We start from the raw sequence: 18402 nt of genomic DNA on the forward strand, positions 1-18402 counted from the left end.
GAAATTTGAAGTAGGATCATGGAAAACATCTCAAAGACCATTTAGTCCAAGGTCCTTTCTACCCTCCTTTTACGGAAGAGAACACTGAGATTTATGAAGTTAAGTGATTTGTCCAAGACTGGACACTTGTAAGTTGTGGGTTAGAGAGGAGGATTAGAACCCAAGACTCTTGGCATGTTGTCTAATACTCTCTACACTCCACTGAAACCCACAGCTTCCTAGCTAATTGTTTTTTCAATTGTAGGTTCATAGCCAGAAAAGACCTGTGAAAACTAGAAAGGAGTTAGATCAGCTCCTGGAAAATTAGCCTCCTTGGACCATTCTACAAGTTTGATCCCCCCCAGGAAGTCCTTGGCAGTGAAGAGATTTCTTGGTCTCCCCAATAGGAATTTGGAGGTTTCCCAAGGTGCTACTTTTCTGCATAGTATCTGGGCTTCTTTCTTCTCGAAGTATGGTTGGCTTTGGTTTTGCTGGAGTGGATGGGGGGGTTAGAGGTTTTTCTTTTGTGTTCTGGATTTTAAATGCTAATGAAGACTGTCATGCAGAGGACCAAAGGGGTCTTGGGCTCTACTCTGTTAGTTAGAATTTTGTTTTGTGCCCTCTATCCAGTGTTTTCAGCTCTGAATGAAGCTATGTGGAGAGACCCAAGTCAGTACTGATTAGTGGAATTAGGATTTTGGAAATGATGTCAGCTCAGCTTTTGTGGGCTTTTCAAATGCCTTCCACAAGACAAGGCCCTTCTCAAAGCCCTCTTGTGCTTCCTGCCTGAATTGGGGAAAGTTTGCTGTGTACTCCCTGTACCCACAATGCAGAATACCAGAGTGCTTAGGATTTGGGAATTACGTTGCCTCTATTGTCTGCTTGGAGTGTCCCCTTTCAGAAAAAGTCTCCAGGAAAACCATAATTTGAAACAGTGTGAGCATCCCAGGCTGCCAAATAAAACTTGAGGATCAGGAGACCAAAGAAAAGCCAGTTTTGCCAAAAGATCATAGGATCATCAGTCTAGAACTGGAATGACAATTGATATCATCTAACCCAGCTCTCTTCTTTGATGGATGAGGAAATGGAGGCCTAACTGGGCTACATGACATGCCCAAGTTCGAAAATGGTAGAGACAGGATTTGAACTCAGCACTGGTGACTTCAGGCTCCTCACTATTCCCACTGCATCATACTTGTCCAGGTAGGGCATAAGGCCAGGAAAGGCTTCTTTGCTAAACTTTCTCATGAGTCGTGCAGAACTTTAAAAGGTGAGAAACAACATTCCATTTACAAAATACCTCAGTTAGAGTTGGTAAGATTTCCCAGCAAGCTCTGTAGTTTGGACAAATTCTTGCCCACACCCACCCCTCTCATCCTTTCCATCTATCCTGAATATCAGTCTCTTCCCCTAGCAGCCCTGGAGACGGGAACAACAGATGACACATGGCTTCTTGCTTGTTGACAGAGGAGGTCCAAGGACTGGGGTGGCTTCTTCTCAGGGCCCCACCCATAGCCCCAGGAGTCTCCTTCTTGGGGAAGGAGAGTTCATCCTGAGTCCTCACCAGGGGTCAGGGCCTTCCCCACAGGTGGTGTGATCAGAACACTGGGCCTCTTCGAGCTGGATCTGAGCCATGAACAAACAAGGTGGGAATTTTCCTTCTTGACTGACAGGTGTTGGAACAAGCCCAGCAGCCACATTGCACAACTATCATTTCTACTGGTTCACACAGTCTCTTTCTTTTCTTTTCTATCTTTTTTTTGTTTGAAGACTTTTCAGAACTTTGGCACAGGAGTCTATTCTCGATGAAGCCAACAATTCAGTTGAGGGGCCCTAAACACATGGCTGAGTGTGTTTATGAAAAGTATTATCAGCTGTGATTCTTAAAAGTGTGGCGCAGGAACCACTGGTGGTCTAAAGGAGCAAAAAGAGACCAGTTCCATTGTCTTGCCACTCTCATTGCATTTACTGTTTATAACAGAACAGCCAAATTTTTGAGGATACTGGGAGGGAGAGAGGAATTATATTCTGATTTCTGGCACTAATCAATGGATCTTCTACTTTTAATCTGTGTGATTTTGATTCAATCCCTTCATCTGCTCTGGGCCTCAGTTTCTTTCCCTGTAAAATGGCATTATCAGACAAGATGATCTCTATGGTCTCTTCCAGTTATATACCTCTCATCCTATGAACTTTTACCCATTCTCTCCTGAGCAAAAGAAAAAAAAGAGCATATCCAAGCATAGAGTATATATATCCACAAAAGGGATTCTAGAGCAGAATTTTAAAGGGAGAAATGAAAGCTCTACTTGGAGTTAGGGATATCTGAATTTGGATGCCAACTTTGCCTTTTACATCCTATGGGATCTTGGGTAGGTCCCATCACCATCTGGGGCTTCACATTCCTCATCTGTCAAATTCAGGGCTTGGAACATTTCCTCCCACCTTTAAATCAATAATTGCATAACCTGGCTATTCTAGAGCTAGAGAGACTGAAATGAAATCTAATACAGTTTGAATACTCTCTTTACTCCATAGAAGACTATGCCATTTGGCACTTTCCCTAGGCAATGTAGACTTCTATTGACAACTGACATTTAAAAGTGTTTGATTGTTCAGTTTATGTTTGATGAGTTACTTGACTACAATTTAATGGCAAATTCCACTCTGTTTTTCCTGCCAACAGATCTATAAAGCTTTATCCAAGACTAAAAGTAATTCAGACTTTTTTTTTTTAAGCTGGGAGGTACTCCTGTGCACTTTTTAAAAACCCACTGTGGGTGTAGGATAAGTGTTTGATGTAAAAACTTGCAGGTCTGCGCTGGAGTGTAGCAATTAAGGAAAGTTTAAAGAGCATAGATTAAGAGTGGTGCAACTCAAGCGTGCAGGTCTATCAACACCAGCAGCCTAGTGAGGCAAACAAGGGAGTTCTCCTCACCTTTCAGTCAACAATTATATTTCTAGTGCAAGTCTATGTGATGACATAGCAGCTTCTCAGGCATTCTCACCATTTACATAACACTTTCCCTGGGCACAGTGCTCTTTGTCATTTATCAGCTTATTCAACTTTTGGATTGAGGCTCCATGTCATTCTAATGGAGTTCAAGGTGTTAAACCCATTAACATGTTTGCTAGGATAGCATATAGATTTTACAACTAAAGATCGAATTCAGGTTAATGTCCATAGTGAAAGAAGACTAATTAGCAAGTTAATAGGCAAATCAATAAATAGTTGTTAAGCCTGGGCCATAGGTCAAGTATTATCCTAGGCATTTATGTCAGATATTTAGGCTTAATAACTAATTTAAGGCAAGGCTTTTGCCTCGAAAAGAGTTCTTAGCATATGAAAATATATTTGTTAAACCTGGTTCCTCTGTGAAATTCAAGACTTTTGAGAATACAAAAATGCTATTTTTTTCATTGTCACAAAGAGCTCAATGCAAAACAAAATGAAGCATCACAAGCTGTCCTTTAAACCAAAAAATAACCAGTAAATTTACTCATTTTGCCTTCCTTCACTTTATTTGTTGAATTCTTATTCTTTGAAAAAGTGGCCTCCTCTGTGAAGGCTGCTTGACAACCCAACCACACACTTGCCTGCCAACCCATCTGGCAGTGAATGACCTTATCCTTCTGATCTCTCATAGCACTTTGTTTTATAATTCTCATATGCATTTGGCATGTCATGTCATGTATTAGAGCTATCTTTATCGTCATCTTCCTACAAGATGAAGCCACTTAAAGGAAGAGCCTATATCTGATCTAAGCTTTGGATCTTACTAGAGTATAACGATGGCTCAGCACACAGTAGGCATTTAATAAGCATCTATTGTAGAAGATGAACAGGAAGAATAATTCAGAAATCACTAATTATTCTTTCCCCATTTATGATCATTAGCACATCTATTTCCAGATGGATGTACATTTTCCGCAGTTTCCCATTGAGTAGATAGGATTGGAGGTTTCTAAACCATTCTCATTACATAACATGTTCTGTGCTTTCTCTTTCATTATATTATCTGTACTAGAAGAGAACAGGATTGATTTGCTTCATACATGATCACTGTGAGTGCTCTCCCTTGTGGTGGTGTAACTATCTATGAAATGGAACGATGGTAAAGGAACATTAAAATCTAGGGGAAATCCCCAAATTTCACTGTAATATAAGTGAAAGATCATGGTTATTTGGACACAATCGAGTAGAGAATCTAATTTCAAAAGTTCAGGTACCATTAGAGATGTGAATTTTTCCCCTTGGCCATCATATTCTTCCTGCTAAGTCATTCTTTTACTTGAACAATCTCTTCTTAGCTACTCTCAGAATATCTAAGAGAACAAGGAGAAGCAGCACCTTCTCAGTGAGGGGTTCCAAAGAAGGTCCCCCATCCAAATCTATACCCCAAAGAAAGGCAAGGGCAACATCTCGGAACTGTACGATATTAATCTAGGAGAAGCTCCAAATCCCACCATATGACAGATTAAAATCACCAGGATACCATGGACATCTCTGTGGGTTGAGTCGCCTCCTTGGGAATTAAAGAGTAAATAAGGAGTGGAATGTATTTAGGTAATAAAGTAGTTAGAGGGCTAGGCTTGGTCCAGAAGACCTGAGTTCAAATGTGGCCCCAGACACTTATTATCTGTGTGAGTTGTCAGTGCCTTAATGTCTCTTACATCTTCAATTACCCAGTTCATAAAATGAGTGGCAAGCTCAAGGGTCCTTGAAGTTTTTTCCAGCTCAAAGTCAGCTAGATGGAACAGTGGGTAGAATGGTGGACTTGGAGTCAGGAAGACCCGAGTTCCAATCTTACTTCAGACCCTTACTGGCTAAATGAACCTGAACAAGTTATCCGACTTGTTTGTACCTCAGTTTCCTCACCTGTAAAATAGGACTAATGATGACATTTACCTCACAGGGTTGCTTTTAAGGATCAAATGAGTTAACGTAAAAGTGTTTTACAAACCTTCAAGCATCATATAAATGTTAGCTATTATTATTAACTCGGTTATTCTAATCCTATGAAAACTCACAGAGACAGCTGCCAAGGCTTCTCTTGCTACTTTTCCACAGTCTCTGCCCTCAAGGAACTACTGCGTAATGAGGAAAAAGGAGATAACATGTGCACATTGGCCAGAATCAGGTAGAGCATGAGAGAGGCAGTATGGCAAGGTAGAGGGATACCTGTATGATCTTGGGAAAGTCATTTACCTTCCCTCAACCTCACTTCCTTTACCTAGAAAATGATGGGTTAAAGTCAATGGTTCTGTGATCCCTTCCAGCTCTGTATCTATGGTCTTCCTAGAGAAAGGTTAGGAGAAGCAAAAGCTGAACTAAAAAACATGGATCTCTCTCATGAACATCCACCATAGAGTCCATGAGTATTTCAAATGACTGTGGAATGACAGTCTAGAAACCCCAAAATGTAGCTTTTTTTTCTTTGAAACTGCTCTTTGGGATGGAGAAAAATATGTATCTGTTTAAATGTTGAAGATTTTAACGTGTGCATTTCATGTTCTGCATGTTTAGACAAGCGATTTTTCCCAGAGATCATTTAACAGACAGCTTAATTAATAGTCATTAGAATAGATCAGTCTGGTTACACATTACATAAAAGCACTTCAGGACAATACATTTCCCCCTTTTATAATTTTCACCTGGACTTACCCTTCCCAGGTGTACTTTTCTCTTTACTTCTTACTACTGTCTAAGTGAAGCTCACTCCTCCAAAAAATTTATGGCCTGGATCCTGCCCCTGTCCTCTTTACCCTTTCCCTAACTGAGACACATTTGCTTCAATCCAATCCTATTCCAAAGCATACGTCACACTTGTGAGTGAGCTTTCGTGAAACTGGCAAGAGATATTCTTTTAAGCACATACATGAATAGGTTATAAGTGAGAAGCCAGCTCCTTTGACAGGCAGAGTAGAGGGCAAGGGGCTAGAATGTGGCTGGGTGGCATTGTCATGTCCCCACATTACCATGAGATATGCTGTCTGCTTGCACTGGGCCTCATTTCCCGGATCCAAAAATTTCATATAACCTCCCCTACTTCTCAGAGACCTCTCAGGGCTGCTCTGAACAATTACATAACATCATTTGGGAAGAGTTTCTGTTTCTTTGGGAAAAGAGACTACATAAATTGCAAGAGGTTATTAAGTATTATTATCACAATTATTTATTATCCATTCCCTTTGATAAATGGAGAGCAGGCACCTGCATTCCTGAACGTCTCTTTTTAAAAGCCTAAACCAGTAGAATATAAACTCCTTGAGAGCCAAGACTACTTTTTTTTGTCTTTGTATACCCAGCAATCTACCACAGTGCCTGGTACATAGTAGGTGCTTAATAAATGTTTGTTGAGTTCAGTTAAAACCAATTTTAGCAACTACTATGAGCTTTTTCCCTTGAAATAACTTGAAGTCCATAATTCATTTCATCATTTGCTTTTGGAGGATAAAGTTTGTGCTAGTTGCCAGGGAAATACAAGTACTTATTGGACAAAACCTAACCATTTGTGGGTATAGCTACTGAGTCCAATGTTAAGAGGCAGTATGGTGTCAGGAACACCTGGATCCAAGTTCCCCTAAGATGGATAAATCCCTAATTTGCATTGATGGAGGGAATTAATATACATTCATGTATATTTATTAAGAAATCAATAACTATAATAAATTATAATCAATAATATACTAAATAATATGATTAAGATCAATTTAATCCATTAATAAATATTTTATTATTTATATAATAATTCTTATCCATAAATATTGAGAGGTCTTCAGGGTGATGAAATCCAAGCAGGTCTAAGCAGGGCACAGTGTTGAAAGTGATCTGTCTGTTCATCCTTCATTTCCGAAGAAGACCATGACATCAGAGAAATGATGACATGACTTGCCCTTGACTTTGTTTTGAGTGAGGGAGGGCTGTGCAAGGTCACCAGCTTCACTTTCCCCTCCTGAGTCATCTGGATCCAGTAAACCACATATTCATCAGGATGACTGGAGAAGGCCCAGGATGCAATTGGAGATCTTGACCTATTCAGGTACTCACTTAGAGTGAGGTAAGGCCATTCAGTGAATCAGCCTCTCTAAGAAGTAATAACAGAATGGCCCCTTTAAGAAAGGTAAAGAAAAACTTATCTCTCAACCTTAAAGAACTCACAATCTAGCAACCAATCAATCAATAAGAATTTAATAAATACTATGTGCCAGACACTGTGCTAAGTGCTTGGGTTTCAAAGGAAGTGAAAAACAGTACCTAGCTTCAAGGAATTTACATTCTAAAAGAGGAGATGACATTTACACAAATCAGGACCTATAGGATATGTAGAGCAGATGGAAGGTAACTTTAGACACAAATACCAATAAACTGTAGCATATATGTGTGTTATAGACATATACCCATATAATATATATATACGTATGTATAAATATATGCATACCCATATTACATACACACACATAGTGTGAGGGAGCTTTAAATTTTCAAAGCGATTTATAGATATATTAATATGATGAGCCCAAAAGAAGAGAGGGATCCCTTCCAGGTGGGGGCATCCCAGAAAACTTCATGGGAAAAGTGGCATCTGAGGTTCTCCTTGAGAGCTACATGGGCCATGTACACATAGAAATGAAATGAAGGCATTTCAGGCACAAAGAACAGTAGAGGAAAATCTGTTTCTTCACCTAGAAAACAAGGAGGTCAAATGAGATGGTCTCTGAGGTCCCTTCTTGTTCTAAATCTGTGATCCTATGATCTTCCAAAAGGAGGGAAGATACAAGCTTGAAAGTGTGGTATGTTGGGGAGGCGGAGAACAAGCCAATTTAAATGAGTCAGAAAGTAAATAAAGGAGAACAGAGGGAGATAATGGTAGAAAGGTAGATTGGATGACTTTGGATTCAAAGGAATTTAACCTTTGAGATAATTTTTCCAGTGTTAGAAACATAGCTTCCATTTCCCCCTGTGTCCACAGCTAAGGAAATCTATGCAACTAAGTGTGCAGTGGATAGAGTGCTAACCTTAAAGTCAGGAGGACTTGAGTTCAAATCCAGCCTCAGACACTTCCTAGCTGTGTGACCCTAGGGAAATCACTTAACCCTGTTTGCCTCATCTGTAAAAGAAGGAAATGGCAAACCACTCCAATATCTTTGCCAAGAAAATCCCAAATGGGGTCAAAGAAGGTAGGACACAATTGAAATGAGTCTGCAACAAGAAGTAAATCTTGACCAGCAATTAATGACATTACTGTAGATAGTGTGGTGTAGTAGAAAGTGATGCAATCTGGTGTCAAAGAACCTGGCTTCAGATCCTGACTCTCCTATTCACTTACTACTCATTCTACCTTTCCTCTCCTGGTCTCACTTTCCTCTGGGTGCTTTTGACTTTAGACAATGTCTAAAGTACATTTTAGCTCTAAATACATTAAATGGGAAAATATGTTAAGCACTTTGCAAACCTTAAAACTTATTATTATCATATGAAATGGATAGGTATATCTTTTGGGATTTCCCCTCTTGCCTATTGGACCTAAACTGTGATAGGTGGTAAGGATACAAACATGGGAAATGACTGTCCTTTCCTCAAGACAAGATGGCACATTCAGAATTTCTGACTGAGTCAGGATGGCTTCATTTCAAATTATGCCTCTAGTGTTTACTAACTTTGTAACTTGAACTCCCCTCTCAGGCTTCATGCAAGCACACATGTACTGATGGCATCTCAGCTCAATTTTCTATAGGATGAGGAAGGGTCTACTCTTTTAACAAGAGTCAGAGTCTTGGGGCCATTCATCCGGAGGTAATCCTACTCTCTGAACGTCCCTCCCTTTACACACAAATATAGTGAGGTGAACTGGATGGTGGGGGAGAAGGAGGAGGCAGGCCTTGAAGCAAGCACAGCTATTTCCTACCTGGTTTCAGTCCATGCCTGCTTCTAATCAAACCATATGGAAACTAGTTTCTAGCTATCACTAACTCAGGAATTGATACAGTATGATGACCAAAAAATAAATCTTCATGTTGGCTAATGACTCAGAAGAGGTTGAACTAGAACTGAGTAAATGTACAAAAGAGGTGACCCATCCATCTCTCAATCTCTTTCCTTCACAGGGACAAGTGAGGAAGGACTACTTTGAACTACCCAATGGGGAAGGAGCCATTCCCTACCAGCCACCGTGTGTGCATGAATATATAAAACTTTCATTTCTTTTGTTTTTATTTTTCTGATCTTAGGCAAGTGGTCATTCATAGAGGGTAGAGCACAAGTGATCTTGTGAATTCAGAAGATCCAGAGGTACCATCAAGGAATGAAGACAGAAACAATGGCTATTGGAGTGGTGGTGTCTAATGACAGAGGAAGTATCTGCAGATGGATGCCGAAAGAAAGCCATCTGGGGATAAAGACATCTTCAGGCAATGAGACCTCTCATGGAGGTGCCAACAAAGCAGAAAGCAACACCTAAAGGGAATTCCATGAGGATTTCCACAAAAGGAGAAGGACTTCCAAGCCCAAAACATAAGAGGGAGCCCTTTGTCACATTTTCTCTATACATGTCCCTCATCATCATTATACTTTAAGTTGCAGTCCATTTTTCCCAGGAAACCTGTGTGTGTAAGAGGAGGGTGTGTTTCCAATTTGGAGAGAATGTTTTGTACTAGCTGTTTTTTCTGTGTCTTCTTGGTAAATCCCTTTTGTAGCAGCTAATTGATGTCTTCACCGATTGCTTGTTAGTGGGGAGCACACCAGTGGGGACTCAATGATACCAGGAGCAATACTACCAGAAAATCCAGCGTCTCAACTTTACCTCTAGAACACTGATAGGAGAGGTGGTGAGCTGCACCCTCTGAGGACTTCATCCTGGGAATACAATTGCCCAATTGGGGAAGTGGTCCAAAGGGATTACTTTATAAGTATGTTACAATGTACAGCATGAAGATAATTGCAAAGGAGAGATCCTGCAAAAATTCTCTAAAAATGTGTGGGGAGGACCAAATCTCTTTCAGCTAAAAGGTTTTAGTATTCCTAGAATCCTCAAGGATCGATGATTATAAACAATGTAACATTCATTTAAATCAGGAGTCCTTAACCTGGGGTCTATTGACCCATTACGGCTCCATGGACAGATAAATTTAAGGGGGTCCAGGAATTTTAATGGGAAAAAAATTACATTTTTATGTAATTTTGGTTGGTTTCTTTGGTTTCTTTTGTTATTCTATGCATTTTATTTTATTCATTTAAAAACATTATTCTAAAAGGGGGTTCATAGACTTCCCTGTACTGACAAAAGGGGTCTATCACATACAAAAAGGTTAAGAACAACTGATTTAGACAGTAAGTTGCTCAAGACCAGGAGTCATAATTTTCTGTTTCTTTTCTATTCCCCCATTCCTAATGACAGTACAATGAAGAACTTGATCCAGGAAGGGAAGATAATAACCGATCTCTGGGCCTGGTAAAGTTCCATGAATTCATAGCCTTTTTGCTTATGGAGTTCAAAGCTGTTCCTACACTACGCCTCAGTAAACAGAAGAATAAACTTCGATGAAATAGAGAGTAAGGAGTAACTTGATCCATCTTTAGCAACAGGGGGACACAGACAGAAACAGAAGCACCAAGAAGTGATTTGCCAGACGGCAACAAGTTGGCGGCTGCCCCATGGCCTAGAAACTGATGGTGATTGACTAAGCTTCCTTACCTTTCCGTCAAGCCAGATACAAAAGGATTAGATGAGTTTGCTCATGCTCCTTCTGAGGGGTAAATATTCATTTCTATGGGTTTCATGCTTCCTTCCTCCAATTTCTGACTTTGGTCCATTTCATTAACTTCCTCACTAGAATGTGAGCAGGACCAGAAAAAATGGATCAACCAGTTTAGCTTCATATAACAATTCTTGCTAAGGTTTTGTGAAAGAGAAACTGAAGAAAATGAATTCAGGCGCTCAATCTGTATTTCAATGACCTGAGTAGTCCTGTCTTTCAACACAGACAATCAAGCCTTTACTGGAAGTCATCAGCAAGCAGTAATTAGGAACTTACTGTGCGAAGTACTGGCGTACAAAGAAAGACAGAAAGTCACACTGGAAATAGGTCTCAGTAGCCATAGAAGCATAGGTACTGGTTCTATTTTTTATTTGGTATTAGTTGAGATCATCACTTCCATAAACTTTTAATTACATGTTGTCTCTGACTGGCATTTAAGGTCAACTATTCCACTGCCCCACAAAGGGATGACCCCTAGTAAATGTTCATATTTTGTTTACTTATGGCTCAACTAAACATCTAGTCAAGGGAAAGCATAGTATCAGAGTTGACAGCAATAAAGCACAAAGGAGGTGGGTTATTACACAATTTCTACAATAAAAGCTCCTCATAACGTCCAAATGAATCAGAAAAGCTTCTTTATAAATCTATTAATCTTCTACATTAATTATCTTCTGCTGTTTGCCGCTGTAGGTAATGACTGACAACCCTTTATGCTTATGTATACTTTGAGTATGTAAGAGAAAAAAATGACAAGCCTTGGTGCTCTACAATGTGGCCCAAGTGGACCACGTGTTGTTCCCTGGCCATCTGCTACCTCCATGACTTATCTCAGGTTGTGTCCTATTCCTGGAATTCTCTTCCTCCTCACCTTTGCCTCTTGAAATCCCTTGCTCTATTTAGTGTTCAGTTGAAATGAAAACTCCCATAAAAGACTTTTCCTGATTTTCTTAACACTCCCACAGCTCTCCCCAAGTTACGTTGTGTTTATTTTGCATACGTAAGGGAAGGGTTGAAAGCACCTCACCCCATTTTAGCTCTGATGACTTACCTAGATGAGCATACCTCTCAATCAATTATATACCTATGGCTTTCAGAAGGAGTTTTATGGAAATATCCCTGGCCTAAGCATCCCTCCACATGAAGTATCTTGTCTTTAACATGTATTTACTATGTACAGATTTACTATGCATACATGTTTCTCCTGGACAATTCCAAGAGAAAGCTCCTTCAGCGCAGGCAGGGTTCGTTTCACTTTTACTTTTGTATCTCTAGTATCTAGCACAGTGCATGGTACATACATGACTGAATTCACATGGAAATGTAACTCTGGGAAATTGTCAAAGAAATCGCTTTTATGAACTATTGGTCATAGCTCACATGAGTCCAGCTTTCAATGCTAAGTCCATTTCAGTCAATTTCTGAGTACAGAACTCTAGCAAAAATTAAGTTCCCCATTAAAAACACAGCTAGCCTTCAAAGGTTGAACCTTATGGACCTATAATCAATCAGTGTCAGACCCTCACCCAGAGCTCTGATAACAGTGCTTCAGTAGAGTAAGAGAAAAGTGAGATTTGTTTTTTTCTAAGGCTTTTTTTTGTTCACAAGATTCTAAGAGTGGAGTTCTTTTGACTGAGTTGTCTTTATGTTTGTGTCTTAGACAAGCATGAATGGACACAAATGCTCCTTTTTTTCTGAGCAAAATTTCTTTGAGGTCTTGTGGCAGCTCCTCGGAGAAAGCTGACAAATGTAGCCATGCTTTCTGCTCTCTGGAATAAGAGCTATAACTAGGACAGGGCCCTTAGAGCTTCCTCCCAGGGTACTGAAATACAGAGGATATTGACAGCACCCATACTTTTTTCAACTGATAGAAACACCCAAGCTCAATTAATTCATTAAAATGGGAAGCTACCAGATGATGTATTTCTTCTCTCTGGGAGCCACACCTCAGCGAAGCTCTTCTTTGGTCTAGCCCTACTTTTCTGCCTCCTCTGGTGACCTACCCAGCAGCAGCAGTGTGTGTCCCAGAGTAGCTAACTCCCCATAGTAGGGAGATCTGAGGTCTCTCACCTAGGGTTCCTCACTCTCAAATTTGCCCTGGAGTCGAGAATTGCCCATTGATCTGGCATTACTGCCTCCAGAATTACAGAATTTTCACTGAATTCTCAGAGGGGAGAACACTGTATGTCTGCCATGTATAGCACATACAGCATTCAGAATGTCTCAGCTGAAGGAAAGCAGAGAGATCACAGAGTCCAACCTGGCTGTTTTACTGAGGTGGAAATTGTGGCCCAGAGTTATTCCCCCTAAGAGGTCTCATGGAAAAAAATCCCTAAGCTGAGGGTCAGGAGATCTGGACTCCAGCCCTAGCTATGTTATTAGTGAGTTATATATGTTTTTTATTTTACCAGTTTCTTCATCTTCTGGGCCTGAGTTTCCACTTAGGCTAGGTGATCTCTGAGGTCCTGTCCAGCTCTGGCGTATTTTGATCCTCTTCGTCTGCCTCTAATAGAGTTCATGTACGCCTGACAAATTCCACTTCCTTGATGATCATGGCCATTATTCATTCCTTTGGAGAACTGTAATTGTCAGCCCAGCCTTTGATTTCTTTGCACTCATCAGAGACAGGAAAGAGCTCTCTCTCTCTCTCTCTCTCTCTCTCTCTCTCTCTCTCTCTCTCTCTCTCTCTCTCTCTCTCGCTCTCGCTCTCCTACTCCACATCCTGCTTTTCTAAGGCCATCCTGTTGGCCTAGAAGCTACAGGCCAAGTGGAATGCTAATTAGAGTTCATTGCTTCTTACTCACTGGAGTTCCAAAGTATGAAGGTGGGAGTTTTTAGGCACAAGCCTGTGGCTTGGTAAGTTTCCTATTCCATTCATTCAATTCAGTGGCAGTTCTCATGCAGCTTGGTGGATGTAACTCACAATGGAGTGTCTGACCTCTGATTTTCTTCCACAAAGTCATTAACTGGATAGTCATGTGGCTTAATAGGAAGAGTCTTGGGCATCAAGTCAGGTTGACTTGATTTTCAGTACCATCTGTACAAATTTGCTAGTTGTGAGAACATGAGCAGATCATGGAGCCTCTTTGGCTATAACAATACTTATACTACCAGTCTTACAAAGTTGTTTATTTACCATTCAACACAAATAGGTTAAGGCTATAATATACGCAGGATACCCTTGGTAGGAATTGGAGAATATATGAAGAGCACATAAGACATGACCTCTGCTATCATGAAGCATATAGAAGAGATGACATATTCTTAAATAACCATAAAGAAAATAATGGCTATTAGAACATAAGGGATGTGCAAACACAATACTAGGTGAGGTCTGAGGTAGGGAAAAAAAGGAAGAATGACAGAGGTCAGGAGAGAAGATTTCATGGTAGACGTGATCTTCACCTAGACCTTAAAAGATGTTAGAAGTTCAGTAGGCAGAGAGTACGCCAGGGATAAAGAACAATGTGAGGTGGTTAAGTGTGGGGTACAGTACAAATCTAAGCATAGACTACATAGAAGCGGATAGTGTCAGAGAAAATGGTAAAGGTAGAGTGGCACCAGATTTTAAAGGCCTTGAATGTCACCCTTAAAAAGTTCAGGCTTTATTGATGAGCAATAAGGAATCATTGAAGGCTTTTCAGCAGAGGAGTAGAATGATTGTTTACAAATAAATATGGTGACAATGGAAAGGCCAGTTTGTAAGGAGGAGAGAGTTGGGGCAGGATGATCTATAAGGAGTCTCTTGCAGAAGTGATAATGAAGATCTGTCCTAGGGTGGTGGCAGTGAAATAAAAGAGGAAGGGACCATTCAGAAGAGAAAAGGCCTGGACTTGACAACAGATTGTATGTGGGAGGTGAGGGAGAGGAAAGAATCAAAAATGACATCAAGGTTTCCAACATGTAAAGTTCAGTGAATGATGACACTTGCAAAAATTGTGAAGTCATAAAAATGAACGGGTTTTGAGGAAAAGTTAAGAAGCAAAATTTTGGAAACTATTTGTTTGAGTTACTAGTGGGACATTCTGGTGGACATGTTCTAGATGACCAGGCAAATGTAGATTTGGTTTGAAGCTTTTGATAAAGTTATATAAATATTTGATAAATATTCTTCTTATTTAAAAAAAAGATGAAGAAAGGTGCACTAGATGAGAATATAATTAGATGGATTTGGGAAATAAATGAATGGCCAGACTCCTAGAATAGTTACTTATGATCCATTGTTACCTGGAAAGGAGGTCTCTTGCAGAATGCCTCAGAGATCAGTACTTGACCACACTGCTTAACATTTTTATCAATTAATCATATTTTGTTATCCAAAGACTACTTGGATAAAGGTATTGAAGTCATACTTATCATATTTCTTGATAACCCAAAACTCTACAAGACAGCACACTGGGTGCCAGAGCCAAGATCCAAAAAGACCCTGAGAGATGACTAATTGGAGGAAATCCATTAGGGACAAGGGCATAGTCTTACACTTGGGTTCAAAACACCAATTTTCCACATGAAAGATAATGGAGACATGGTTAAATAGAAGTTTGTTTAAAAAAATCCGGTGGTGTTAGTAAACTTCTAAGTCAACGTGAGTCAACAGTTGAAATGTGGCTCCACAAAAGCTCATTTGAACTTAGGTCATACTAAGAATGGCTTAGCTTCCTGGAGTAAAGAGGTTATAGTCTCACTGTATTCTGTCCTAGTCAAACTATGCTTGTCATATGGGGGGATGGGAGCCACCAGTTAAAAAGAACATTGATAAACTGCAGAGACCTTAGAAGAGGGTACCCAGGGTGGACCTTGAGTCCATATTGTAAGACAACTATTGATTGAAAGAACTGGGGATATTTAGCCTGGAAAAGAGAAGAGTAGGTAGGGAGAGTATGGTAGTTGTGTACAAGTATCTGCAAGTCTCTTACATGGAAAAAAAGATAAGAGGAGCTCCATGGGTCAGAAAAACGAGCGGTCCCAGCACATGATCTGAGACCTGATTAATCAGTGGGTCAGTTGATCTGTCTATAAATGCCAACATGGCAGAAGAAGTCCATCCGGTGCTGCTGAGCTGGAGACTCACCATGCATCTTCTCACAGCCTCTTATGCACATGAAGATGTTCATATAAGTAGGTATGAACCTCTTTTTCCAACTGTGAGAATAAAAATTTTTTGTACATCGTCTGTCAATTCCCTCATCTCTTTTGTCATGCTGAAAACATTATGAATATTGTGGAAATAATATGGGAAGTAAGAACTATTTTGCATAAGCTCCCAAAGTGGGAACTCTGGGGGTGCTGGAACCATGGGTGGTGGTAGTAGTGTGCAATTGGAGGGGTGGAAAGGGGTGGCGGAAGCATAAGGAAAGAAGAAGAAGTAAGAAAAATTTTGAAAAATCATTTGTACATGTTTCATCTCTTGTGTAAGACAGTCAAAGTCATAGTGATTACATTATTTTCCAAATAAACACACAAAATACAAGTTAAAACTGCTCAGTGTTCAAGTCTGCTGACAGGTCTTAACAAACAAGTACTGGCAGGCAAAAGTGTTGTGCACTGTTGGGAAGTCAGGCATGCATTGGCAGGAATATGTGTGTGTAATGACTTGTTTACAATATACTGTACTATACAGTTACCTGACACAATGTTGCATCATCAAAATTTCAATACAGGAAAAACCCCACAAATTAACAATAAATTATTAAATTTAAGATGCATCATTTTTTAAAAAACATACCTTATATTTTTTAAAATGAAATTTCGAATGAAATGAAACAAAATTTTAAAAATGCTAAAGGGTTCAAGAAAGTAAATTTCTGGTGGAGTGGTGCTGAGTAATTTTTTTAAGGGAGTGGTAGGCCAGATAAATTTGGGAACCTCTGATTTAAAGGCTTAACTCCCAGCAATACCACAAATGAGACAAGATCAAGGAGTCAAGAAATAGACTTGGGTCTGATCTTGCATAGAATTGCACTCCAAAAAGAACTTTATTTGACAAAATCTATTAGGAATACTGGAAAGCAGTCTGGAAGAATTTGGGCTTAGACCAGCACCTTTTACCATATTCCATAATACATTCTAAATGAATACATGACGTTATTGCTAAAGATCATACTATAAAATAATTAGAAGAGAAGCAGATTATGTACCTCTCACAGCTATGGATGGGAGATGTATTCTTAACCAAACAAGGCATAGAGGCAATTAGAAAATATAAAACAGATAACTTTGATTACATGAAACTAAAAATCTTTTACACAGAAAAAAATTAATGCACCTGAAATAAGAAGGAAAGAAGTTGAACAGGAAAAGAAAATCTTTGTATCAAATATCTATAATAAGGGCTGAGTAACTGATATAAACAATTAATCACACACACACACACACACACATCAAGAGCCACTTTCCAATATATATGTGGTCAAAGGATATGAATAAACAGTTCTCAAAAGAAGAATTTCAAACTATTCACAACTATATGAAAGAATGCTCTTAATCACTAATAATAAGAAAAATGCATATCAAGACAACCCTGAGGTGTTTTTACACAGCAAATTGACAACAAAACAAAGTTATGGGAAGACAGGCACACTAAAGCATTGTTAATAGAGCTGAGAATCAGTACAATCATCTTGGAAAGCAATTTGGAACGATGCAAACGAAGTGACTTTTGATCCCAAGATTCTGGTATTTTATACCCTGAAGAGACCACTAATAAAAATAAAGTTACCATATACATCAAAATATTTACAGCAGCACTTTGTGTAATAGCATTGAGTTGGAAACAAAGTATATTCCCATTAATTAGGGAATAGCTAAACAAACTATGGTATATTACTATAATGGAATATTCATGTGCTATAAGAAATGATGTCTGATGAATACAAAGATGCATGAGAAGATTTACATGAACTGATGCAGAGTGAAGCAAGCAGAGCCAAGAAAGCAAAGCACACAGTGATGTTAATGGAAAGAACAACTACATACACACAGAATCAAAAGTGAATGTTTCAAAAATTTTTTATTTAAATTTATTTATTTAAGTTTTCAACATTCATTTCCACAAAATTTTGGGTTCCAAATTTTCTTCCCATTTCTCCCCTCCCCCCGCCCCAAAACACCGAGCATTCTAATTACTCCTATCACCAATTTGTCTACCCTTCTAACATCCCTCCCTTCCCTTATCCCCATCTTCTCTTTTGTCCTGAAGGGTAAGATAAATTTCTATACCCCATTACCTGTATTTCTTATTTCCTAGTTGCAAGAACAATACTCAACAGTTGTTCCTAAAACTGAGTTCCAGCTTCTCTTCATCCCTCCCTCCCTCCCCACCCATTCCTTTTGGGAAGGCAAGCAATTCAATATAGACCATATCTGTGTAGTTTTGCAAATAACTTCCATAATAGTCATGTTGTGTAAGAGTAACTATATTTCCCTCCATCCTATCCTGCCCCCCGTTGCTTCTATTCTCTCTTTTGATCCTATCCCTCCCCAAAATTACTCCCTCCTCCCACTGCCCTCCCTTCCATTATCCCCTCCACCCTGCTTATCCCCTTCACCCCACTATCTTGTACTGTAAGATAGGTTTTCATACCAAAGTGAGTGTGCATTTTGTTCCTTCCGTTGGTTAAATGTGATGAGAGTAAGCTTCATGTTTTTTCTCTCACCTCTCCCCTT

Source organism: Notamacropus eugenii, chromosome 6 (assembly GCF_028372415.1).
Source record: "Notamacropus eugenii isolate mMacEug1 chromosome 6, mMacEug1.pri_v2, whole genome shotgun sequence".
NCBI classification, from domain to species: Eukaryota; Metazoa; Chordata; class Mammalia; order Diprotodontia; family Macropodidae; genus Notamacropus; species Notamacropus eugenii.